The sequence below is a fragment of the Staurois parvus genome, unplaced genomic scaffold, assembly GCF_062004578.1.
Source record: "Staurois parvus isolate SC_StPar_1 unplaced genomic scaffold, SC_StPar_1.0 ptg001014l, whole genome shotgun sequence".
NCBI lineage: Eukaryota > Metazoa > Chordata > Amphibia > Anura > Ranidae > Staurois > Staurois parvus.
This window is the reverse complement of record NW_028318810.1, coordinates 2,464,998-2,490,534: the sequence shown is the minus strand read 5'-3', so window position 1 is coordinate 2,490,534 and position 25,537 is coordinate 2,464,998. Positions and strand designations below refer to the sequence as shown.

Genomic DNA, 25,537 nt, shown 5'->3' with positions numbered 1-25,537 from the left:
ACTTTAATGTATATCACACTGGAGATTAATATTTAACAGATAGTAAAGAAAAAAAAAAAAAACTGATAACATTTTTGTGGCCTCTGTCCTTTCCGCTATCTGGCCTTGAGAATAGCACGCTGTGAGTTTAACCCTCAAGCTGCTGTGTCACAGGGGCATTATTTCACAGAGCTGTATAAGTTACGTTTTTCATTTCATTTAAAGGCATATTTCTAATCAGAACATTCAGTTCACATACCTCAATTGTACATGGGTGTGACAATTTATCTTCTAAATAGTACACATCATATGGCTCCATTTTCTCTATTCCTTATATATACACACATCAAAGTATTAGTCATAGAGATCCTGTCACCAATTTAAAAAAATGCAGGTAAAATACAGAGAAATAATTTTTTTTAAATGCCTGCTTGCAGTGTTTTTTCCTTTGCATACATTATTTTTATTCACTTGCAATGCGCCTTTAAATTTTCTAGAAATGTTGACTATTCCAGAAAGGGTCAGTTTCCTAGCACAGCTTAAATACATGCTGTGCTGGCCCAGCTCCTTTGCCATTCATCTCACCTCTTAACAATACCTTTTATTGTATGTAGCTTCCTGGGGAAGAACAAACTGAAATACTATAGAATGACACTTGAGTGACAGCTCTGAGACTGCTCAGGCTACTAACATCGCCTCCAAGATGGTGGTGCTCCGCAGCCTTAGGACTTTTGGATGTCTATACAAGAGAGGCTTTTACAGGTAAATAGCTTGCAAAAATATGTCAAATGCACATATAATCTTAGGGGAAATTTTTTTGTTGAAATGAATGGTGTGGCCACAGGGTCGCTTTAAAATCAGATACTAGTAATATTCCATAAGATGTATATTTTATTATAAGTAACATGGTATTTTTTGTGAACTTTTCTGCTAACTTCTGCACATAAACATTTTTGGGGTGTCCACGTTATCTACTTAGAGCCCAGTTGGTTAGCTGACCAGCAGATATAGATACTGTGAGATCTCTGGCTGGTCTGTTGATCATCACTTACCATATTTGAACTGATCCAAATATGTTAAATGCCTTTGTGCCATCCCAGGTTTGCTTGGGAGTCTCTGCAGAACATCTCCTAAAATTTCATGATTTGCTTTAACCCCCAGAAGAATGGGAGTGGACCCTGTATTTAGTCTCCTGGGTTGTCAACACTAGATTAAAGAAGGGGGTGGGGGGCAATTGATACATGGTGGTGTGCAGAAGGGGAAGGAGGTACAGGGAATCATGATAGAGAGGGGTAGGAGGTACTGAGGTGTCCAAGTTGGGAAGGGGCAGGATGTTTCGGGAAAAGAAAGATGCAGGAGGGGTTCCAGAGTAAGGACGAGAGAGCTGAGGGGTAAGAAATGTAACCACTCATGAAATCACTTAATATATATATTAATTAGTACTTACAAATACTAAAGGTAATGTAGCCAGAACCAAAGCCTAACCAAGAAATGTAGCTACATATGCATATCAAACACCCTAAGGCTGTGCCTGGTGACCCTGTACCTGCTCTGGAGTTATGACAGCTCCTTCCTCAGCAGCTGATTTTGGTAGAAGCTGGTGGCAATGGTGAGCTACAGGAACTCACCAACACCATCCTTGCATCAGATGCCAGCAGAGCCTCCGTCCAGCACAACCCTCCCGCAGCTTATCCAACACCAGCAGAGCCTTGCTCCAGAACAACACCCCAGCAGCTTCTCCAACATTAGCAGAGCCTCCATCCAGCACAACACCCCCATCGCTTTTCATACATCAGCAAATGCTAGATCCAGAACAACACCCTAGCAACACCAGCAGAGCCTTGGTCCAGCATAACACCCCCACAATTTCTCCAAAATCAGCAGAGCCTTGGTCCAGCACAACACCCTATAAGCTTCTCCAACACCAACAGAGTCTCAGTCCAGTACAACACCCCCCTAGTTTCACATATACAAGCAGAGCCTTGGTCCAGCAGAACACCCTAGCAGCTTATCGAACACCAGAAGAGCCTTGGTCCAGCACAACACCCTAGCAGCTTCTCCAGCTTCAGCAGAGCCTTGGTCCAGCACAACACCCCTATCACTTGTCATGCATCAGCAAAGGCTTGGTCCAGCACAACACCCTAGCAACACCAGCAGAGCCTTGGGCCAGCATAACATCCCCACAGCTTCTCCAAAATCAGCAGAGTTTTGGTCCAGCACAACACTCTAGCAGCTTCTCCAACACCAACAGAGCCTCAGTCCAGTACAACACCCCCTTAGTTTCACATATACAAGCAGATCCTTGGACCAGCAGAACACCCTAGCAGCTTATCGAACACCAGAAGAGCCTTGGTCCAGCACAACACCCTACCAGCTTCTCCAGCATTAGCAGAGCCTTGGAACAGCATAACACCCTACCAGCTTCTCCAGCATCAGCAAAGCCTTGGAACAGCATAACACCCAGACAGCTTCTCCAACACTAGCAGAGCCTTGGACCTGCATAACACCCCCCACAGCTTCTCCAACAGAACTTCACTCTGCACAGCATTCCTACTGCCTACAACTTCTCCAATACCAGCATGGCCAAGGCTCCAGCAGTAGGAACAGTTCCGTGCAACACAGGAATTTTATCCTCTGCCAGCTAAGCTTGGAGAACTAGCCTTACTGCAAAGGGCGCACTGTTGCAATAGCAATGCTGAGGTGGGACTAGTGGCCAGCATTCAGCTGATGTCATGTCAGTCACATGTAATCAATACAGATATAATGACTGTCCTGGATCAAGGGAACATAGAGGGGGAGATCCTTGTACAAGCACTTCCTGTTTTGGGGTGACAACACTCTGTCCCTTTCTCCGAATTGTGCTCCTGTGTTATTACCCTGTCATACAGGCTTCCGATGGAGACTAAAAGTGTCTCTATTTAACACACATTATGCAGGAATGGTCCACTTTTGTCATCAGGAAACCTGCCATGGGAAAGAGTCTGCAAATCAGCTGCACTGAAATGCAAAAAAGGTTAAAAAAGTAAAAACAAGAATTGTAATAAAAACAGCAATAATAATAATAATAAAAAAAATAACAGATAAAAGCACAGCAATTGTTTATGATATGCATACTTTAACAAACTAAATGCCACTCAGTTAGGATTTACTTTAGGAAGAAGAGATTTTATTTTGTTTTTTCTTGTACATGTAATTACTTTTTTTTTTCAGCCCCGACGCTTGACATATGGTAAGTGCAGCATTTAAGAGATTAGCGGTAATGTAAGCCAGTCATTTACCTCCATCTTGCAGGATACCTCCACCCCCTTTCCTCTCCGCTCTGGTCAGGGCTCATCATGTGGAAGTAACATGTCCTGACAATGCCCCAGTTCCCACAATGACGCCTATTGGATTTATAGGAAAGGGAAGCACTTGTTACTTTTTGTTTATGTGAAATCTAATTTCATCTTTATCATGCAATTTCAAGACCAAATCCAGTCAATGAGCAACATCCATAATTCAGCTGCAAATGCTATCATATCAGAATGTCTCCTTGGTTCACCTAAAAGGACAAATTATGATATATTTGATTGTGTTTTGGTGAAAGAAAACTACTTTGTGTAAATCCCTAATCAGCATAATATTCTTATAAAACCTTTGTTTTGTTTGTCATTATATAATGTACATGGAGGCAGCCATATTGGCCCATGTCATATGCATACTGCTTAGTAAGGCTGATTTCACACAGATACTTTTTTGTTTGCAATTTTACTGTGTTAAAAATGCAACAAAGAGCAATCCCTTTAAATCCTATGGGAATCTTCACACTACTACACTTCTGGTGCAGTGTATTTTGTGAAGTCCTGCATGCTGCATCTTTGGTGCGCTTTTCAAAACTGCACCAAAAACGCAGGTCCCCATTGAAATGACTGGAAAAGCGTGAATAACTCACTGTGATTGTGTTTTTGGTGTGTTTTTTCAGTCACGTGTCCTTTTTTCACAGGTGCATCCTGGGTAATAGGCACCCAGAAAATGCACCGCAAATGCATAAAAAAGGCAAAAACGCATATGCATTTTTCAAGGCAGCAGTGTGAAAGCAGCCTAATGTTGCACAATAGTTGTGCTGTTCCTTTCTATCAAGAGAAGTATATCAGTCAGGTCTAAGTAAATTAATGCATGCTGTCTGTGATTTTACTACAGCAGTTTTTAACCACTTGCCCTCCAGAGGATTTACCCCCCCCCCCCACCTTCCTTACTAGGCCATTTTTTGCATTACGGCACTGCGTTACTTTAACTGACAATTGCACAGTCATGCAACGCCAAGTTACACCTTTTTTTCCCAAGAATAGAGCTTTTTTTCGGTGGTATTTGCTCGTCTGTGCATTTTTTTTTGCACTATAAAAAAAAAATAGACTGACAATTTTGAGAAAAAATATTTTTTACTTTTTGCTATTAAACATGTCCAGTAAAAAAGTGTAAAAAGTTAAATTTCATTATAAATTTGGGCCAAAATGTATTTTGCTACATGTCTTTGCTAAAAAAAAATCCCAATATGTGTAAATTAAATGGTTTACATGAAAGCTATAGTGTTTACAAATGGCGGTATATATACTGGGATTTCTTTAAAAAAAATTATTTTTACTAGTAATGGCGGCGATCAGTGACTTTTAGCTTTTTTCTAACTTTTTTTTCCTCTACATGTACTGTAAAAATGCTAACAAAATGCTCCTAAACGCTTCTGAACGCTACTAAAACGCTACTACCAGCATTTTTTATCCAGCGTTTTTTCCAGTATTTGGAGCCTAAAACTAAAACCCAAAACAAATTCCAGCTTCACTGGGTACAGTGAGCCAAACTAAATCTGCCTAACAGAACAATTTAATCGCATTGATTACAGTGGGCCCAAACTAAATGTTCCTATCCTAGCACCTGACTAGGAGGGTGCTACATATATAAACAATCTAAAATCATGTAAGCGTGCCAAATCATGCACCATCATGATAAGTAGCACCTACACACGTTATAGTCATTATGGTTGCACAACACTATAAAATCGAACAAATAAAAATATAGACAGTATATATGCAAATTTTGGATTCTTTGTTGTGCAGCTCCTCTATCCAGCTGTGTGAAGGAATCCTTGGGCAGGGGATCCAGTGCCTGTCACTTTAAATGTAAGACAGTCCTGGATAGAAAGCGAATCCAGTTTCCTACCAGAGTGCTCCTTCCCCGTACTGGCCCAGGGGTTGCAGGTCTACTCACACAGTCCTCTTGTCTGTGAACTGATGGGTTGGTGGCTGCTCTCAGGCCTTCTGCTGGGTAGGTCCTTCCCAGCTACACAGGTGGTCCTCGCTGTGGGGGCTGATGAGGTCCTGAGCTTTACTTTCCTTCCCAGCTCCACTGCCTGTAGGTAAGCCCCTTCACAACTGGGTCCCCTCCCCAGCTCCTGCTACTCAGCTTTCACTCTCCATCTTCCACCCAAACTCTCCTGCTGCTAAGTAGGCTCTCTCACATTTAAGGACTGCCCTGGCCCCATGCCAAGCCTCCTGCTTGGGGATTGGCCAGGGTCCCCTAAGTGCAGACCAGCCCCTCCTCAACCTCTCCCACTGTTTCTAGAACCTTCTCCAGAATTCTAGAGCAGGGGGAGGTATCAGGGAACTGACCAAAAAAAACAAGCTCAAGGACTGGTTACTGTCTCCTGGATGCAAGTCTGTGTGGAAAATGCATGTTGCCTGGCTGTGCAGGACTAATGGGGGACCCAAATCTCTTGCGATTCCTAAGGGGGTAGCACTGCAGAAATAGGGGTAACAGTTGTCACCAGAACAGGAAGGCACAGACAGTGTCGGCAGTGTCCCTCACTTCATGTCCTGTTAGGAAGTGCCAAGCAGTCTTCCCCAGTAAAGACATAGATAGCAATAAAAAACTGAAAGAAGTCCTAACCCTTGCTCTCGTTATCCACAAAGAAATACAATCTTTTGGCTGGAGATGGGTTTAACACCAAGGAGCATCAATGGATTCTTTCAATGCCTTTGAAAATATAGTATATATAAACCCAAGAACAAACATTTTTACTGTTGCATCTTACCAGTCCATGGTGGCCACATTGGTTTTCTTTTTTCCAGGCTTTTTTTTTTTATTTTTATCTATCTTGCCAATAATGCACTTCCTGCACTAGTGCGACAACACTTGTTCACCTCTTCATCTCATCTCCATTACATAAGGTGAGGTGTTACGTAGTTCACAGAAGGTACTTGGGAAGGCTGATAACATTGTTTGATATTTAATTTCATTGCACAGGAAGTTTCATAGACCATTTTTGTCAAGAGCAACAGAAAATGTTTCTGTACTTGCAGAAAATATACCTGAAAAGACTGAACAAAGAAAACTAATGCAGTCACTACAACTAGGGACTGGTAAGCAGCAATAATTTTAAGATTTATTTTTGACTTCAGATATACTTTATAATTAAATCTTTCTGACTAAATAATTTATTTAAGAACATAATGCACAGAAAATGATATAGTAAGTCTAAACTAAGGCTCTGCTCACATTTATGCATTTTACATAGTTAGTCTGGCTGAAAAAAGACAAAAGTCCATGCAGTTCAACCAAAAAAAAAAAAAGTTATAATCTTATACCCACAATTGATCCAGAGGAAGTAAAAAAAAAAAGAAAACCCAGCAAAGCATGATCCAATTTTCTCCTGCAGGGGAAAAAAATCCTTTCTGATCCCCTGAGAGACAATCGGATATTCCCTGGATCAACTTTACCTATAAATGTTAATAACCAGTTATATTTTTTCCGTTTGATGGTTTCTCCAGTGCTTTTTGAAGTTTGTTTAGCATTTTTGACATGTTTTTGATGCATTTTTACCGCGTTTTGCTCAGCTTTTTTTTTGTTAAAGTGGAATTTTGTTTTTTGCCGCTGGACAGAATAAAAATGCAAAACGCGGCAAAAACGCACTACCATGCATTTCAGCAGCTTCTTCATCGAATTCTATTGTAGCAAAAATGCTGCTTTTTACTTTTAAAAAAGTCCCTGACCCTTTCCAAAAACGCAGCGGCTCAAAAAAGCACAGATGTGAACGTGTCCCATAGGAAACCATGTTAAATGGACTGTAGTGTGTTTCTGCAAAAAGCACTAAAAAATGCATTGGTGTGAACAGAGCCTTAGAACTGAATCTGCATTGATTGCTGTGGGTGATTTTACATAGCCGCTCCATTAACCTCCCTGGCGGTATTCCCGAGTGTAGCTCGGGGTAAAATGTCAGTACCAAAAGCGGTAACCAAGAGCTACACTCGGGCTTACCATGCGGCGCTGCATAGGGAGTCCCTGCAGCACTTACCTTGTCCTTCACTCCAGCGATGTGTCCCCTGCAGCGTCCCCGGCCATCTCCTCCGGCCAATGCTGACATCCGGCTTCTGTGTTCCGGTCCCTGTGACGTCGGGACGTACGGGCGCTGCCGGCTGTGGAAAATTTTAAAAAATTTATTTTTTTTTAAAAAAAATTTTACATAGCAAAACATTGCTGTTTCAACCCATTTCACATACATTTTGTCCCGAGTGCTTTGTCCTGTGCCCTGCCTGCATTTTTACTGTTCTTTCTGCCTGGAAACTGAGAAAAGTCCATGGCGTCCAAAAAGTGTCCCTTTAGGTCAAATGCGGTTTTAGACCGGCTAGAGAATAGCGATAGTAAATCAGAACCACTTGCAGAATTGAGTGATAATGATTTGTGGGGGAAATTCGTCATCAGACACTGAAAACAATTTTGCGACTTTGCTCAGTGATGTGCGAACTTGGCGCTATATTTCAAATTTCAGTGTTTTTGGTTTGATTATATTATTGAATTAAATGTATTATATTATTATTTTTTATGATTATTTATTAAATTATAATTTATGATTTCGTGTTTCAAATTTTATCCTACCCGGGATGTTTAATAGACTCTTGTTCGGACAGATTTCAGTGAGTTATTCCTAAATATTACAGCCTACAATAAAAAAACTACATATTTCCATGCAAAAAAATGGTACCGCTTTCAGCACCAAAAATCTGAAATAATCATACCGCCAGGGAGGTTAAACAGTCCCATGAGGGTTTCATGTCTTTTTGTCGTTCTGGTTTGGCAATTACTGAATACTGGCCAATACGTCTCCAAATCTCTTATAGATTTTATTGCATGATTTTGGGGGTCACTTCTCTTCCCATAATTAGAGGAATGATTGTGTGTATCTACCACAAAGAAACCACTCTGACATTAAGGCAAGACAAGGTGATGGTGTCCTACTTTACACTGCAGCATTTATTTTTTGTGTTTTCTGGTTAATAGCTGGTCGTTACATTATTGAACTCTAGGGATGAGGTTCACGGTTAATTCAGAAGGTTCAAAATATGTGATCCCAGTGAATTAATAAAGTCAATTCACCCAGATGAATTCCTGGTAACCAAAATGCAATGCTTTAAACTTAGGTCAGTTGATTTGAATGGGTCAATAAGGATGGGTTTGTATAAGGCTGGCCATACATTATACAATTTTCTTGAGAATTTTGCTTTAGATTTACCAAAAATCATATAATATGAGGTCAAACCTAAATAACACTTTCAATTGTATCCAATTAGGCAGGCTCTTGCACTACATAGTTGAAAGTAAATCTAAAGGAAATTGGGCAGAAATTGTACAGAACATTGTACAGTGTATGGCCAGCCTTCAGCCCGATCACTATAAAATTGTGAGGTCACATTATCCACAATGACCAGGTGCTTTATCTTTGATAGGGAAAGCATAGGGAGTGCTGCTACCAAATTTTCTGGGTTGGGATTAGTGTAGGACTTGTAGGCACTGCTAGGATTGTGAACGCAGTAGTAAACACTGTTGGTGACTTGTACCTCCAGGTAGACCTATAACAAAGCCTACCTGTAGCTACAAGGAATATCTCCTAAACATGCAGCGTTCTGGTTGCAAGAGAGAAATTCAATAGATTCCTCCATCCATGATAAAGCACAATGGTGAAAGGATTCTTCCCTGCCGGCTACAGCTTTCAGCTACCATCTGGAACTGTGGCTTCTGAACACCCGAACAGTGGCTGTGTCCGATTAGCTTCAGTCACTTTTTTTTTTTATAATTCCTTTATTTATAAAGTTATTTTGCACAAGTAAGGCAAACAGGGTAACAATAAAAGCATATCTTCAGAAATCAGCATGGGAGCATACAATGTCATACAGATTTTTGTAAAAGAATAGTGTGAAATAGGAGTATTAAAGTGATTCTAAAGGCTTATTTTTTTTAAAGAAAAAATTACAAACATGTCTATCCTTACCTGCTGTGTGTAGTGGTTTTGCACAGAGCAGCCTGAATCCTCCTGTTATCGGGTCCCCTGCAGGCTCTCCTGGCCTCTCCCTCCTATTGGGTGTCCCCACAGCAAGCAGCTTGTTATGGGGGCACCCGTTGCTCCATGTGTCCATTCACACACGGATTCGTGGCTCGACTCCCCCCCCCCTCTCTTCTCGTTGGCTGTGTTTGATAGCAGTTGGAGGCAGTCTCAGCCAATGAGAAGAGGGAGTCCTGAGATAGCCAAGACTCCAGTGCACATCGCTGAATCGAGAGAGGGCTTAGGTGAGTGTTAGGGGGGGCTGGGATTAATGCTGCACACAGAAGGTTTTTTGCCATCATGCATACAATGCATGAAGGTAAAAAACCTTGAGCCTTTAGAACCACTTTAAGACAAAAACAAGATATTGTCAAAATGTATTATGTTGTGGGTATTCTGGTCAGCATAATAGAAATACAATAAAAAGGGGTTATTCATGGGTAAAAAATGGTTGATGCATATTCTTGGAAAGGCTGTAATTATGCTCATACATTGTAGGATGGAGATTGATAATAAAGGCTTTGCCCTCCACAGACATCAGCAGGTGGATATATAGGAAAGAGACTAGAGACCCAGCTTGGGGACGTGTGCTGCAGTGCCAGTAGATAATAAGTGGAGAGTAGGGGGAAGAGAGGGGGAAAGGTCTCTTATGAGTTGCGCAAGGTGGCTGTCAGGAATGGACTCACCACTGGTGGTGCTGTGGCTCACTTGCTCTGTGGGCTGCAGTACCAGCTCCTACCAGAGGGTGCTTTCAGCAGCCAGGGTCTCACTCCTGCAATCAAGCCATCACCTGAGGCTGATTGGAGGAGGTCTATTTAAGCAGGACCAGGCCTGCAATCAGTGCCTTGGTGTTTGTTCCCATGAGCCCCTGTACCTGGTCCTGTCGTCTGCCTGCCTGCTTCCTCTGCTTGACTCTGACTCTGATCGAACTCCGCCTGCACCGACCCCAGCTATTCCTGATATTTCTCCTGCATTCTCTTTTTGTACCTTGTCTGCCCGATTGTTCCTGCCTGACCACTCCACCTCTCCAGCCTGACTACGCCTGTCTGTGTTCCTGAACATACTGACATTAGTTGGAGGTTTGGTTTTGTTTTATACTGTGCGTTTGTATACTCGAGTAGATCTTAATAAATTATATTATTATTTCATTTCTGAAGCCTGCGTTTCCCTGTGTCAGTCCACACATTGCTGGTCATACCTGGATCCCTAACAGTGGCTTTGAGGTCCTCCATGTCCCTGAGGTCATTTACCTTGTAGGGAAAGAGTGGGAGGATTAACATCCTTCCAATGGAGCTTATTTATGCCAGTCGGTCGCCGCAAAAAGGACTGAAGCTTCGGGCATTGCCAGAAAATGTGGAGAAAAGTACCACTCTCAGTGTAACACCACCAGCAAGCACTAGGAATCTGGGGCAAGATGTGGTGTAGCTTGGTTGGGACCCAGTACCATTGGGTGAGAAGTTTGTAATTGGTCTCCTGGACGCTGCTAGCCATGGAAGATTTTTGTGTAAAATGTAGAATTTTCTGTTGTTGTGCCTTTGTGAAGGACACACCCAGTTTGTAAGAAAATGGTGGGAGTAACCTGTGTCAGGATGGATGAGAAATGAATAGATTATAGAGAGACTGTGGCAGGTTGTTCCCCCCCCCCCCCCCCCTATAGCACAAGGCTTCAAGAGCAGTCAGTGGGAGATTAATACCTGGCATGCGTGAGAGTGTGCAGAGGCAATGTCAGAGCTGGAGGCCTCCCCAAAAATCCAGGGGGGTCCACCAAGGTGGATCTAGCATCGGTTCAATGCTGAATCTGTCTCCTGCCGCCTCTAAAAGGCTATAGCGCAGTTGGCAAGTGGTTAAGTGTATCTGTGGTCAAAATGTAAAATGTTATATTCATTTTCACATGGTATTTAAATTATTTCTAGCCTACTCCTATTAATATAAATGTTCTTAAAGTTTGTAAACTTACTTTGTGAAGATCTCACACATTTCCTTCCTTTAATTCTGTGACCTGTAGTCACTATGTCCTGTGAGTAGGCACTTCTGTGTCACTCATTTCACAGAGCCCGCCTTATGTACTAGAGAGGTGCTGAAAGGAGGAGTTTCAGCAGGCGGAGTCAGTAATGAAATAACTGCTTATTGGCAGCAAGGTACCATGAGATATGTAGTCCTTAGAAATGGAGGAGATGTTACACGCATGCAGAGAATCCAGGAGGTAGTGGAAAAAGACAGCCAGCAGACAGACAGAACTCACAGCATGAAAGAGTATTTATCTAATAAGATTATATTGAATTGTTAACTATAACTATTGTTTATATTGCTTAGTGCTGATGTTTTAAAATAAAAGTGTTTGCTGTGACCATAGATTTCCTTTAAACAAAGGAGATAAAACTTAAAACAAATATATATTTCTAGGCTCAAAATTGCATGAGCTGGTGATAATCAAGGATACCTGAAATTGTAAATAGGATATGCACTGACCCCCGGTTCACATATATGCAGTCGTGTGGGCCGCGTTTTGTGCGGGCACGAGAGCCCATCCATTTGAATGGACTCCTGTGCCCCATGACATGCAGGGAAGAAGCCCTGTACGGTTGCGATTTCCAGTGCGTGCGGCATGCCATTAGAACTAATGGTACCCGTCTGCGGGTCCACATTCCTCTGTGCAGGTGGCGCGGCTGCATGGATTTTCATGCGGATGCGCAGCACCCGCACATATGTGAACCTAGCCTAAAATCATAACAGGTTATCAGTTATTGGACTAAAATGTGAGACCTAAAATGATTCAACTAGCTCTGGTGTTTGTGGGGATGTGTAATAGACATTTATGTTCATACATGCATCCTGCATATGTATATGTACCGTATTTTTCGCTCCATAAGACGCACTTTGTCCCCCCCAAAAAAGGGGGGGAAATGTCAGTGTGTCTTATGGAGCAAATATAAAGCGGCTGGTCCGGTATTTTTGCCGCCACCATGTCAGAATACCGGGCCGGCCGCTCAGCTCTTCTCTCTTGCAGGGCCTTATCGGTTCCTCACTCCAGCACTGTACAGTCTTCCCGCGCTGGCTTCTGTGACAGCCGGGTGCCCACTGCGCATGCGCTTCGCTTTGTGAATGGTCCGGTGTCTTCTGGGACACATGACAGGTCCCAGAAGGCGCCGGGCCATTCACAAAGCGCAGCGCTTCTCGCGCATGCGCAGTGGGCACCCGGCTGTCACAGAAGCCGGCGCGGGAAGAAGAGGGAAGGACAACTCCGCGAAAGTGTGAGCGGGTACCTGTCAAATTCAGGTACCCGCTCCCCCTCCCTCCCCAAAGGTCAGTCTTTGGTCATCTCCTTTACTGTCTGCAGTCTCTGGTCATCCCCTGCACTGTCTGCAGTCTCTGGTCATCCCCTGCACTGTCTGCAGTCTCTGGTTATTCCCTGCACTGTCTGCAGTCTCTGGTCATCTGTTCTGTGTCCACAGTCTCTGGTCATCCCCTGTACTATGTCCGCAGTCTCTGGTCATCCCCTGTACTATGTCCACAGTCTCTGGTCATCCCCTGTACTATGTCCGCAGTCTCTGGTCATCCCCCTGTACTGTGTCCGCAGTCTCTGGTCATCTCCTGTACTGTGTCCGCAGTCTCTGGTCATTTCCTGTACTGTGTCCGCAGTCTCTGGTCATCTCCTGTACTGTGTCCGCAGTCTCTGGTCATCTCCTGTACTGTGACCGCAGTCTCTGGTCATCTCCTGTACTATGTCCACAGTCTCTGGTCCTCTCCTGTACTATGTCCACAGTCTCCGGTCCTCTCCTGTACTGTGTCCGCAGTCTCCGGTCATCTCCTGTACTGTGTCCGCAGTCTCCGGTCATCTCCTGTACTGTGTCCGCAGTCTCCGGTCATCTCCTGTACTGTGTCCGCAGTCTCCGGTCATCTCCTGTACTGTGTCCGCAGTCTCCGGTCATCTCCTGTACTGTGTCCGCAGTCTCCGGTCATCTCCTGTACTGTGTCCGCAGTCTCCGGTCATCTCCTGTACTGTGTCCGCAGTCTCTGGTCATCTCCTGTACTGTGTCCGCAGTCTCTGGTCATCTCCTGTACTGTGTCCGCAGTCTCTGGTCATCTCCTGTACTGTGTCCGCAGTCTCTGGTCATCTCCTGTACTGTGTCCGCAGTCTCTGGTCATCTCCTGTACTGTGTCCGCAGTCTCTGGTCATCTCCTGTACTGTGTCCGCAGTCTCTGGTCATCTCCTGTACTGTGTCCGCAGTCTCTGGTCATCTCCTGTACTGTGTCCGCAGTCTCTGGTCATCTCCTGTACTGTGTCCGCAGTCTCTGGTCATCTCCTGTACTGTGTCCGCAGTCTCTGGTCATCTCCTGTACTGTGTCCGCAGTCTCTGGTCATCTCCTGTACTGTGTCCGCAGTCTCTGGTCATCTCCTGTACTGTGTCCGCAGTCTCTGGTCATCTCCTGTACTGTGTCCGCAGTCTCTGGTCATCTCCTGTACTGTGTCCGCAGTCTCTGGTCATCTCCTGTACTGTGTCCGCAGTCTCTGGTCATCTCCTGTACTGTGTCCGCAGTCTCTGGTCATCTCCTGTACTGTGTCTGCAGTCTCTGGTCATCTCCTGTACTGTGTCTGCAGTCTCTGGTCATCTCCTGTACTGTGTCTGCAGTCTCTGGTCATCTCCTGTACTGTGTCTGCAGTCTCTGGTCATCTCCTGTACTGTGTCCGCAGTCTCTGGTCATCTTCTGTACTATGTCTGCAGTCCATTGGTTCAGAATATTTTTTTTTTCTTATGGTCAGGTGCGTCTTATGGTGCAAAAAATACGGTATATCATTGAGTGTGAAGGGTTGGAAGGCTGATTTTTTCATTTTTTACTTTATCATATTTTTTTTCACATATTGTTTAATTTTTTTACTATATACTGCTATCACAAAGGGGCTAGTGATGACTGACTGACCATGGGAAGCAATTGATCAGGCAGCTCCTGGGATGGTAGTTGCTGGTCTCATGAGTACTAGTGCCCTCCGGATGGATTATTTTAGGCTGACTATTGTTTTTTCACATAAGACTAGACTGGTGCCAGGAATGTATTTAGAACCTCTCTGCATTACATGCACATTTCCCATGTTATAACTCTTTAAAAATGGTTAGGGTTCAGAAAAGTAACTGTTAAGCTGCTAGAAATACAGTATGCTCCTCTCTTACCCTAGGTTCACACCTAAGCGTTTTCTGCAGTGTTTTGCAGAACCGCAGTACAGTCCATTTAACATTATTTCCTATGGGACATGTTCACACCTGTGTGTTTTTTGGAAGTTGCATTTTTGTTTCTCTAGACTTCAATGGAAACGCTGCAGAAAAGCATGTTGCGTTTTTGTCGCATTTTTGATACGTTTTGTGGTTTAAATCTGCCTAGCAACAAGAAAAATAAAAAGAATGAAAAAAACGGAAAACGTATCAAAAACGTGGCAAAAATGTGGCAAAAACACAAGTACAAAAACTCGAAGCGCAATGCAGAAACGGCTCAAACGCAACCTGCATAGATGTGAACCTAGCCTTATGTTTGAGCTGACAATACGCAGCCTATGCTTTACTAAAACCCCAGCCAGCCTTTTCAGCCTTGCCTGCTGGACTACGGACCTCTGCCCATCCCAGCACCTCTCTGTTCTTCACTGCATGCTTTCATTGATTTCTTTCCCTGCAAAACATTGCTACTGTCTTGATGCCCAAGAGTTGCCCACTTATTGGGGAATCGACAGAGAGTGGTGCAAGCATAATGCTTGCACCACCAAACTCAAAAGATGGAGCAGGTGCTGCTCCTTATTAATAAAAGGGGCACATGCTCTATTGTTCCTTAGGAGCAATCAGTTCTGTGTTCTGCTGTGCTGGTGACAGTACAGAGAACAGGGGAGCTGGAGCTGCATGCTTCTATATCTTTGCCCATCCCTGCTCAGTTCAGAGTGGGATGGGGATGAGGTTTTTTTAACCCTGCATTCTCTGCTTGTGTAGTGTGATTACTGCACGGGCAGAGAAGGGGATGTGAGCAATTTGCTGACTGCTCTTGTGAGCCAGGGCTTATCTGGTGGGTATTCTGTATGAAAAACTGCCGTATTTCCTCTGTTAACCCTGGCCTGTGCTAGAGTCTATTTCACTCTGAAACAGAAACTGGCATAAGTGCACAGATAGTCCTGAAGTAGTCTGCTTGGTCAATAGATCTGAAATAGTCTGCCTGGTCAATATGGTGCACACCACTTCCCACAATTTTCTGCACCAATTTAATAACACAGGAAACTTAGTGAATTATCCATATTGTGTGTAGGGAAAGGGCTCTTGGGATTTGTAGTTCTTGTGGAGTGCCTATGTCATTAGGAATTAAGCACCCAATGGCTACCCCTGCAAGATTTTTACAAGCCTGGTGAAATCACAAGGAGTAATAAAATATTTTTTTCCACCACAGGATCAGGGTAAAAGAAAAAAAAAAGTTCTGGAACACAATCTAGAGCGGGAAAGGAAGGTTTGAGGGTAAATTTTGTTCATACCTATACTAATTCTTTAAAGTGGAACTTTGCCACTCTCCTCTCCCATTATTTAAACATTTTTTTTCTGGGAATGGGTACCTTTTTCTAACAGATACCGTTGTGACCCTTCCACTTTTCTGGTGTACATTGGAATAGCAGAATGGGAATTGTCCCCCTCCCCACCCGCAACATCCTGGGACATGTCACATATCTCTAGAGCAGTGGTTCTCAACCTTTCTAATGCCGCGACCCCTTAATACAGTTCCTCATGTTGTGGTGACCCCCAACCATAAAATTATTTTCGTTGCTACTTCATAACTGTAATTTTGCAGTGGGAGGAGTAGTGCCACTTCATTGGTGTCAGTGGAAGGAGTAGTGCCCCATCACTGATGTCAGTGGGATGAATAGTGCCCCATCGTTGGTATCAGTGGGAGGAATAGTGCCCCATCACTGGTGTCAGTGGGAGGAATAGTGCCCCATCACTGGTGTCAGTGGGAGGAATAGTGCCCCATCACTGGTGTCAGTGTAAGGAATAGTGCCCCATCACTGGTGTCAGTGGGAGGAATAGTGCCCCATCACTGGTGTCAGTGGGAGGAATAGTGCCCCATCGTTGGTATCAGTGGGAGGAATAGTGCCCCATCGTTGGTGTCAGTGGGAGGAATAGTGCCCCATCGTTGGTGTCAGTGGGAGGAATAGTGCCCCATCGTTGGTGTCAGTGGGAGTAATAGTGCCCCATCGTTGGTATCAGTGGGAGGAATAGTGCCCCATCGTTGGTATCAGTGGGAGGAATAGTGCCCCATCATTGGTGTCAGTGGGAGGAATAGTGCCCCATCATTGGTGTCAGTGGGAGGAATAGTGCCCCATCATTGCTGTCAGTGGGAGGAATAGTGCCCCATCATTGCTGTCAGTGGGAGGAATAGTGCCCCATCATTGCTGTCGGTGGGAGGAATAGTGCCCCATCATTGGTGTCGGTGGGGGGAGTAGTGCCCCATCACTGGTGTCGGTGGGGGGAGTAGTGCCCCATCACTGGTGTCGGTGGGAGGAGTAGTGCCCCATCACTGGTGTCGGTGGGAGGAGTAGTGCCCCATCATTGGTGTCAGTGGGGGGAGTAGTGCCCCATCATTGGTGTCAGTGGGGGGAGTAGTGCCCCATCATTGGTGTCAGTGGGGGGAGTAGTGCCCCATCACTGGTGTCAGTGGGGGGAGTAGTGCCCCATCACTGGTGTCAGTGGGGGGAGTAGTGCCCCGTCACTGGTGTCAGTGGGGGGAGTAGTGCCCCGTCACTGGTGTCAGTGGGGGGAGTAGTGCCCCGTCACTGGTGTCAGTGGGGGGAGTAGTGCCCCGTCACTGGTGTCAGTGGGGGGAGTAGTGCCCCGTCACTGGTGTCAGTGGGAGGAATAGTGCCACATCATTGGTGTCAGTGGGAGGAATAGTGCCACATCATTGGTGTCAGTGGGAGGAATAGTGCCCCATCATTGGTGTCAGTGGGAGGAATAGTGTCCCATCATTGGTGTCAGTGGGAGGAATAGTGCCCCATCATTGATGTCAGTGTGGTGGAGGGGAGAATAGTGCCCCATCATTGGGGTCGGGGGGGGGAAATAGTGCCCCATCATTGGGGTCAGGGGGGGGGAAATAGTGTCCCATCGTTGGTGTCAGTGGGGGGAGGAATAGTGCCCCATCATTGGTGTCAGTGGGAGGAATAGTGCCCCATCATTGGTGTCAGTGGGAGGAATAGTGCCCCATCATTGATGTCAGTGTGGTGGAGGGGAGTATAGTGCCCCATCATTGGGGTCGGGGGGGGGAAATAGTGTCCCATCGTTGGTGTCAGTGGGGGGAGGAATAGTGCCCCATCATTGATGTCAGTGTGGTGGAGGGGAGAATAGTGCCCCATCATTGGGGTCAGGGGGGGGGAAAATAGTGTCCCATCGTTGGTGTCAGTGGGGGGGGAAATAGTGTCCCATCGTTGGTGTCAGTGGGGGGGGAAATAGTGCCCCATCGTTGGTGTCAGTGGGGGGAGGAATAGTGCCCCATCGTTGGTGTCAGTGGGGGGAGGAATAGTGCCCCATCGTTGGTATTAGTGACAGCCTGGGCTCGCTCTCTCACTTACCTGTCAGCTGTCTTCCTTCTCTGGCCGCTCTCCTCTTCACTCGCTCCGGCAGCTCCCTCGATCTTCTTTGATGTACGCGCGCTGCCGCTCGGCTCCTCCTCTCCAAGCTCCACCACCTTGCCGGTGATTGGCCGCCTGTGTGCCTCTCCTGAGCTACAGTTCCGGTGGCCAATCAGCGGCGAGGAGGCGGAGCTGCTGAGCGATCCCGGAGGTGTGGCCAGGTGACAGGAGCAGCGTATCATCCCGCCCACACATCGCCGGAGAGAGGAGCGGTGTCTCGGTTCCTAAGACCATCGGAAATATGTGTTTTCCGATGGTCTTAGGCGACCCCTGGGAAATGGTCGTTCGACCCCCAGGTTGAGAACCGCTGCTCTAGAGGCTGCGGGACCAGTCTGGAAGTGCAGCGCGTCTCACATATGCACAATGGGAAGCTGGCTTTGAAACGGCAGGAAATCCCAGCCGGCTTCCCACAGTCAAGATGCTGGTGCCAGGGACCTGAAGACTGATGAAGAGCCAGCCCAGGTAAAGACACAGCTGAATCCCTCGACTGGTGAGTGTCTCTTTATTAAAAGTCAGTGGCTAAAGTATTTTTAGCTGCCAATTTTTTTATTTCTTTTGCACAATGACTGTAGTTCCTCTTTAGCATGCATGCTGTGCAATTCAAGCATACTTGTTAATAGCAAGAGCACTAAAAATACATCTTTCGGAAGCCTGAAGTTCTCCGTATGTCAAACCACTATCTAATGCCAGTACATTAGCGCTAAGCACCAAATGCATAAAGAAACAATAAAACCAAGCACTAATGTATATGTCCTAATATACTAATGTACATGTCCAGCTTTAGCCTTAAGGTGGGAATACACGATTAGAAAATTGACCGATTGGTCATCTGACGACTGAGAGGCGTTCGTTCATTGATTGAAATCGTGGCCCACATTAACCAATCTAGAAAAATCTTTCGGGCAATACGTAGTGTTGACGTCTTCCGTACAAGTGGAAGTGATGCGGTGTGCGTGTGACCTTGTAGCCACGCCCTTCCGGCCAGAACAAGCGATATACACAACAATTACCAGCAATGAGTATAATATCATTTATTACATGACCTATATACATAAATGGTGATACATAAAATATAATCTGCACAATTCTGGTGTCATCATCTCATTAGGACAATCTACTTTTAACATTTGGATTTTTCGTTCGTGTTTACGAAGATTCCTTGGACATAAACATCCGAGTCATCTGTTTCCGCTCATGCGTGATAGCGCTTGATAGATTTTTTTCGTACGACCGTCATACCACCGCATAGAAAATCGGTCGTTCGTATGCAATATGACAAACTTTTTCACTGTTGTTCAACCGGATTTTTTCATTCACAGTATCGTTATCTGTTAAAACATCCTACTCATCAACGAAGAGAAAATCATTGGATCAGTGGTTCCATTAAATTTTTCCTACGATTTTCTTATCGTGTGTATGGGGCATTAGTAACTATGGTATAATTACTCTGGGGTGCAGAATAGAGTTTATGCAGGGCCTGTGAGATTAAATAAATTGCACATAACTGCTCCTACGCCTTTACTCAGCAGCTGTGTTCGGACCCTCTATACCAGTGGTTCTCAACCTGTGGGTCGCAACCCCTTTGGGGGTCGAACGACCCTTTCACAGGGGTCCCCTAGGACCATCAGAAAACACATATTTCCGATGTGTAAAGAGCAGCTACTGTGTAGAAAGCAGCTGCTGTGTTGAAAGCAGCTACTCTGTTAAAAGCAGCTACTGTGTTGAAAGCAGCAGTATTGGAGGTAAAACGACACTCATGAATTATAATTACTGGGTAAATAATTTTATGGTTGGGGGTCACCACAACATGAGGAACTGTATTAAAGGGTCACGGCATTAGGAAGGTTGAGAACCACTGCTCTATACGATCATTCACTTCCTTTTATAATACCAATTTGTCCAGTATCCATATACAACTGACAGACTGGCATCCCAGCATCCCACCCTTGTTTTTAAGTATATCTGATGCTAATGCATTTTTATCATGCCCCAGATAACATGGTATGATTCTTCATCCCTGCTGATATTGTGCCAGCTGCCTTTCCATTATAAAAGCTAAGGACAACAGATGTTACCATGAGTGCCACCTTTGTGTTCTGTCACTGATAATTACCCACCTGCTGTGTACAGGATCACATGACACACAGGTTGGCGGTGAAGCTCGCCATTGTTCAGGGGACAAAAAGATAAGAGGGAAGGACTTTTAGTAGAATGATACTTGAAAACACAAAAATTACAAACAGCAAACACTGAGAACTGGGGGCAAAAATAAACTAGCCCTGAAGTGGTTACTTACTCAAACCGGGCGTGTCCTATAAAAATAAATTCAATGCTCTTGGGCTAACGAGCGGCTTTAATGACGAATGAAAGAGTCTATTATATGTGAAAGTTTTGGAAACTCCCTAATATCAAAGTCATAGATTTCAGAAGACTGTTGAATTTTACACGTTGTGAATGAGAATAATTACCCATAGGGACTGGCACTTAAATGCCTGGCATAATCCTTTATTCTTTAATGCATAGCTCTGGTTCTGATTAAAATTGACTGAAAGTTTATTATTTCTCTGCAAGTACTTTGAAATTCAAGGTCTTTTAAAAAAAATGACCTTTTCTTTTGAGTTTGCTCTCCGTTATTTTCTGTGGCTGCCAAAGTAAAAGTTTCCCTACGCTGCCTCAGTAATAACAGTTTAAAGTCAGGATTTCCCTTTATTTCCCCACACCTGTAATTGTCTTCCTTCCTTTCTCACATTACTGGCATAGCATAAAGATTGATTATTTGTAGTCTACTCAATAGAAAATGGCGTCCCCAGCACCTCCTTAAGTCCCAAGAGGACCTGTAGGATAAAATGATGGCAGTTGCAATTTTTTTTTATGTCACACAGTAATTACCAAGCTGTTTATCCACGTTAATATTTTCAGTAAAAAAATACAATCATTTTATTTTTAGTGCACACACACAATATAACCTCCACATTTTCAGTAAAATATGAAAGGTAAGACTGTGTCAAAAAAATAGGTGCTAAATATGCCAAGCCCTAAAATGTGCTCCTGCAAAATGCCAACAAAGTACAATATACCAAATTATCCATAGGTGATGCTTGGAAGCTAAACTACTTTTAAGCTGATTTTTAAAAACTATTTTAGATACTGTTTGTAAGTAAGTAGGATAGTCCTAATATTATTTACGTAGCTCTCCTCTAATTAGCTAGGGAGCGCTAGCTAGTTTTTTTTAGGCAGAGGCTAAAACGCAGTCTAGAATGAGTTAGCCTGGGATGAGTCAGCCAGGTTACTCCAGGTCAGGGCTGAGGGCTCTGCGGGTCAGTTCCCTGATACCCTGATACCTCCCCCTGCTCTAGAAGCTTGATAAGTTTCTAGAAGGCAGGGGGTGGGGGTGAGGTGGGGCTGATCTGCATGTCTGATGGATCTTGACCAATCCCCAAGCAGGGGGTTTGGCAGGATGTCAGGACAGCCCTCAGATATGATAGAGCCTGATCAGCAGGATGTAAATGTTTGTTGGGTAGAAGATAGAATAGGAGGCTGGAGTGTGGAGCCTGGGAGGGGGCCCAGGGAATGGACCTACCTGCCTACAGGCAGGTGCTGGAAGAGGAGACCTCCACTCTGCCACTGTCTACTAGGAGGGACAGTCTGAGCAGCAGGTAGGAAAGGAGCCAGCCCAGTGTAAGGCCTGAAGGCAGCCACCAACCCATAAAGCTATCAGGAAGGACAGTGTGTGTAACTGTACACCCCCTGGGCCAGATAAGGGGAGAGTGCAGTCAGGTGGAGAACCCAAGTAGCTCCTCAGTTAGGACTGTTTAATCTTTGGCAGCTTCTGGATCCCCTTGCCCAGGGAATACCCTTAGTATTACTGTGTGAAGAGGAGGGTTCTTCTGGGGTCTGAGGGGGTACACTGGAGAGCTCTCAAAGAAGAGACAGATTTTGCTTCCTGTCCTTAGTTTATCCTCGCAGTTCACCCTTTCTTGGGCATCCTATCCCATCCCTCAACCCCATCCAAGTTCAATACCCTTTAATAAAATCACAAAAACAAGCCTAAGGACTGGTTACTGTCTCAGTGTCTGGCTATGCAGGACCCAAAAACGTAGCATCTCCTAAGGGGGTAGTGCTACTTGTACCATATTGGATGGCTGCTACATAGTATAAAAATCATACTTAGTTGCATGCTGGCTCATACACACAGTGCTGGATTTCTGTGTGCTGCACAGAAGAGGTATGCAGCTATGGCAGTGGAGGGTACATCCCTGCCCTCTCCTCTCCCTCTCTGCCTATTTTGCAAATATTGTGAATTGTATTTTTTTACAGAATACAATATATTCTATGGCTCCTTTCACACAGGCATTCAGTCTAGATCCATCTGCCAGTTTTACAGATAGATCCAGACTACCACAATGTAAGTCTATGTGTGGGCGGATGTAAACAAATGATCATCAGTTTACATCCGTCATTATTCATGTAAGTTCAGGTCTGTATTTTTAAAATGGGACAGCCAACGTCCAGATCCGTTGAAACGGAACGGATGTAGACTGATGTAAACTGAATAGAACTGAACTGATATAAACCAATGGAAATTGAACTGAACTAAAGTGCAAACTGATGTAAACTGAACTGAAAATGGATGTGCAAACTTATGTAAACTGAATCTGTTTTTTCCTAGAAAAAATATGACTGAAAAGATGATGTTCATGTGAAAGAGGCCTATAAATGGAGGAGGAATCATGTCCTATATCCACCCAACCCTCCCCTTCCTCTCCTTATCCATTCACAGAACACCTTGTATTCTTAAAAAAAAATACAAGGCATTTTGTGAATGGGCTGGGGTGCAAATAGAGACCTTCGAGGCCATAGCCAAACCTCTCATCCCTGGACTGTAATGTAAGAGCTGGCTTGCCAAAAACATTGGAGCTTGTTGGCGCACACTGAGGCAGTCAATTAGGCCTTCAGGCAAAAGAAGAGAAGACATCACAAGAGCAAATACAGACGGTGCAAACCATTCATAAGCCTGAAGAATAGAAACGCCAGATTTGACTTTGCCAAAAAACATCTAAAAAGCCAGATCAGTTCTGGTAAAGCGTTCTTTGGATGGATGAAACTAATGAATCTGTACCAGAATGATGGGAAGAAAAAAGTGTGGAGAAGGCTTGGAACAGTTCATGATCCAAAGCACACAACATCATCTGTAAAACATGGTGGAGGCAGTGTGATGGCATGAGCATGCATGGCTTCCAATGGCACTGGGTCATTGGTGTTTATTGATGATGTGACAGAAGAAAGAAGCAGCCTGATGAATTCTGCAGTGTTTAGAGATATACTGTCAGCCCAGATTCAGCCAAATGCAGCAAAGTTGATTGGATGGTGCTTCACACTACAGATGGACAATGATCCAAAACACACTGCAAAAGCAACCCAGGAGCTTTTGAAGGAAAAGAAGTGGAATATTCTGCAATGACCGAGTCAACCGCCTTATTTCAACCCAATTGAACATGCATTTTACTTGCTGAAGGCAAAATTAAAGGCAGAAAGACCAACAAAGAAGAACTGAAGACAGCTGCAGTTAGAGCCTGGCAAAGCATCAGAAAAGAGGAAACCCAGTCTTTGGTAATGTCCATGGGTTCCAGACTTCAGGCAGTCATTGCCAGTAAAGGATTCTCAACAAAATATTAAAAATTAACATTTTATTTATGATTATATTCATTTGTCCAATTACTTTTGGTCCCTTGAAAAAGTGGGGATTGCTACTCTTAAGAGCTGTAATTCCTAAACCCTCCCTCCAATTTGGATGTGCATACCTTGAATTAAACCTCAGAGTGTGCACTTTCCGCCCATATCCATTATATAACTAGCTTTAATATGTTTTGGTAAATACCTGAAAAAATCTAAAATTGTGCCTGTATATGGATATATAAAATATGCAGTATATGGACCTAACGGTATATGCCACCCTGTGCTGGAAAGGCTGGTCTCCATGCCATATAACTCCCTCCTATATATGTCACCCTGTGCTGGAAGGGATAGTCTCCATGTTATATAGCTCCCCCCTATATATGTCAAATAGCCCCTTCCTATGTATGTCATCCTGTGCTGGAAGGGACAGTCTCCATGTCATATAGCTCCCTCCTATATATGTCAACCTATGGTGGAGGGGACAGTCTCCCATGTCATATAGCTCCCTCCTATATATATCAACCTATGGTGGAAGGGGCAGTCTCCATTTCATATAGCTCCCTCTTATATATGTCAACCTATGGTGGAAGGGACAGTCTCCATGCCACATAGCTCCCTCTTATATATGTCAACCTATGGTGGAAGGGGCAGTCTCCATTTCATATAGCTCCCTCCTATATATGTCAACCTATGGTGGAAGGGACAGTCTCCATGCCACATTGCTCCCTCTTATATATGTCAAACTATGGTGGAAAAGACAGTCTCCATATCATATAGCTCCCTCTTATATATGTCAACCTATGATGGAAGCGGCAGTCTCCACGCCACATAGCTCCCTCTTATATATGTCAACCTATGGTGGAGGGGACAGTCTCCATGTCACATAGCTCCCTCTTATATATGTCAACCTATGGTGGAAGGGGCAGTCTCCATGTCACATAGCCCCCCCCCCCCCCGTATGTATCATCCTAAGGCAAGAAAGGCAGACATGTCATATATTCCTTCTTGTCGGTGTCACTCCATGATGGTAGGGACAGACACACATTGCTCCCTCCTGTGTCACCTTTTAGGATACATATTAAAAAAAGCACCAGAGAGACCCAGTGCTAATACCTCATCAAATGAGCAGAGCCCCAGAATAATCCCATTCTCCATCTGGAAAACATACACGTCAGCTCCCAGTGATCCCAAGTCTCAGTATCATGTAAACTTGGCTCATTTTCCAGATATTACAGCAGCTTTTATTCTAGTGAGTAAATCCTGTCTTGGAATATGTGCCATGAATGTGCCGTTTCATTTCACATCAATTGCCAGATTCACATATCGCTGCCAAACTATGAATATATTCAACAGCTTGTATGTAGGTGGTATATGGAAAATAAAGGCGGGTCGAGTAACTGGCTAGCTCCTAGATAATATTACAATTTTTTTTTTTTTAAATAATTATAATTCATTTATTAAACAAGCTCTTTAAGTGCTATTCCATTTTTATGGTATATTTAAAGCCCAATTTAAGTTTCAGTTTAAATCAGCTACATTATATTTATTTAAGGTGCCCAAGGTGAACAAGTCTAATGCTTTGTTTTCTTGCTCATGCTCCCTGCTGAATTGGAGGGTCTAGCTCTGACCCAGCAGGGTGTGAGCTTGACCCCTGCAGAGAGACCACTGCTTCCATGCAGAGAGCAAGGGTCCTTCTCTGCAGCATTTTGGCATGGGACAGACTTTTCTACCCAGGCTGTGGCTGCTGTATAAACAAATACACTAAAAGGGTTGGTTTACACCAAAGCACACTGTGGGAAAGGCACACTCCATAGGCAGTTCCCACACTACTAGTGAACATGCTGCCTTTGCAGGTTCCAATATATTGTCAAAGGCACCCCAAATGCAGATTG

The 25,537-nt window shown here is 44.4% G+C and overlaps 1 long non-coding RNA gene across 1 annotated transcript; it reads left to right on the top strand.

Moving 5' to 3' along the window:
* The first annotated feature begins 452 nt into the window (after positions 1 to 452).
* On the top strand, positions 453 to 23,669 carry LOC149441202 (uncharacterized). Its single transcript, XR_016307427.1, has 2 exons — positions 453 to 741; positions 22,639 to 23,669. It is a non-coding gene; the product is annotated as an uncharacterized LOC149441202 (long non-coding RNA).
* The last annotated feature ends 1,868 nt before the right edge of the window (positions 23,670 to 25,537 follow it).